At 40.7% G+C, this 2,167-nt stretch overlaps 1 pseudogene; it reads right to left on the reverse strand.

The window, feature by feature from the left end:
• Positions 1-281: 281 nt before the first annotated feature.
• LOC127104676 (serine/threonine-protein kinase CDG1-like) lies at positions 282-1,008 on the reverse strand (annotated as a pseudogene).
• Between the last annotated feature and the right edge of the window lie 1,159 nt (positions 1,009-2,167).

Here is a 2,167-nt window from a genome sequence, read left to right on the forward strand (position 1 = left end):
TGGAGCTTTGGTTTGCTATGGTTTGGGTTATGCAGGTCCACGGTTAACATGAATTATGGCGGTATGATTGGTTATGGACCAGGGGTGCAATTGAAATAGAACGGGTACATCCTGTATTCCGGCATGACTGCATAGATAAAAGTCAAACTCAGTCGGATGGCAGATCTTAGAATCCACAACAGTTCCAGGTAATATGTTGCCACTGCGATCAACAGAGCTCTTGTCATGGTGGTTACCGGCAAAGAGCCTAGTATGATGACGTTTTTGAACCACCACAAAAGTCATAGGAGGCTGACATGTTCATGAAGATATTCCAAACCCTTGGCAGCTTCAAGTGCTATTCTCAATCGAGTTTCCCAATCTAAATTAACAGACGTGACACTCGAATTGTTATTGCTGACAGGATAAAGATGTTCTTGCAAGCCACCATTCGCCATAAATTCATACACCAACAACTTATGATTATGATCGGAACAGTATCCAAGCAATGCAAGCAAATATGGCGAATGCAACCAGCTTATCAATTCCACCTCGACTTTAAACTCTTCTTCTCCTTGCTTTCCTGCTTGATCCATCAACTTAATCCCAACATTCCTTCCATCGTTGAGCACTCCACGGTAAACTAGTCCAAATCCACCATGACCAACCACATTTGACTTGCTGAAGCCTCCAGTAGCAGAGTGCAGCTGCTTGAAAGTGAACACCTTAAGTCCTTCCTCAGCAACAACTTGCAGATTTGAAAAAATCACTTTTCTCATTAAGTTTAGCAGCATCTTCAACTTTATGACTATTGCGTCGGTGCTTGGAAACTTAGTTACGGATGTAGCAATAGTAAGCAAAAGCAACAAAAGAAGCAAAAACAGCGAGGGAGGCAAGTAGCACAATAGCAACAAGTGCAATCTTGGCTTTCCTTCTATAATCTTCATCTTCCACCATTTTTGTAGAAGCAAAAACTCCAACACTGGAAAATGGCTAGAGGGTGATGTCAAAACCGAGGAGAAGTTGCATTTTGTAAAAACCTATTATGGTTCCTCTCCTGTAACAAAATCTTCTCCGCCATCTTCTCTCATTTGAAAAGAAATATAAAAGAAGGAAGTTTGTGGCTCACTTGCTAGTAATGGTGGCTGTATCTTGAAATTATTATTCTGAATGAAGTGGTTCGTTCTCATGCTAAGAATGCAGTTACCTCTTGTGGTAATAGTAGTTGTGAAGAGAGACTATTGGTAAAATTTGGTAACAATTTCCTTGATGCTAATGAGACTCCTAGCGGGTGGTAATTTCCTCTCTAGAAGTTTGCTGGTATTTCAAAGTCCATAGTTCCCAGATGAAGTATACAGCCCTCAACCTTTTGAGCTACTAATTGCCATGGAACAATTGCACTGTAATGTTCAACAACGGTAAGCATGATCTCCAGAAAAGTATGCCCCGATGCACATTCGCATTGTAAGCTTCATAATAATTTGCAATTCCTTTATAACAATTGTAGGCTTCTGAGAAATCGTTGTATTGTTATTATGTCTTGCATTTGACAGCAAAATTAACAACGGCAGCAAGGTATTCTTTCTCAATTCTCAATGCTTCAACGGTTGTCCACAAGAGATTGCCGGCAGTGCAAGCTTCAAAGACTTTCTATTGCAAAAACTAAAGGTTCTTCAAGGCTGATTCAAACGACCCATCACTTGAAACAAAAGGTAATCCTCCTCTGAGTCGTTTGTGGCTTTTCTTTTTTTTTTTACGGAATACACTGTGATATTTTCCTTTTGTTGAACACCTAGTCGAATCAGGCAAAGTCGGCATGAATGCATTACGGTTCCCGCATCCAGATTTTGCTTTCAAAATGTATTGTTGGATAGATTGTGTGTCTGTCCCAGTGGAATGTTCTGATACGACATTTGGGTGGTGAGATGCGAGAATCCTATGTATTCCCCAGAGCAATACTGTTGTATCTCGGGACCTTATGACTAGGTAGTTACTATCAGGTGAAAGACCAAGGCAAGTTACACGAGCACAATGCCCATAAGCTATTTCTAAGGTCTTAGCTCCCTCTGATGATATCAGCCTAATGCTATTATCAGCATGCCCACCAGTAATAATTTCTCTGTCGCATGTAATAGAAACAATAGCTTGGCTTCTAATTCCAGAGGTTGAGAATGCTACAGCTTGTGGG

The sequence above is a fragment of the Lathyrus oleraceus genome, chromosome 1, assembly GCF_024323335.1.
Source record: "Lathyrus oleraceus cultivar Zhongwan6 chromosome 1, CAAS_Psat_ZW6_1.0, whole genome shotgun sequence".
Classification (NCBI taxonomy): domain Eukaryota; kingdom Viridiplantae; phylum Streptophyta; class Magnoliopsida; order Fabales; family Fabaceae; genus Lathyrus; species Lathyrus oleraceus.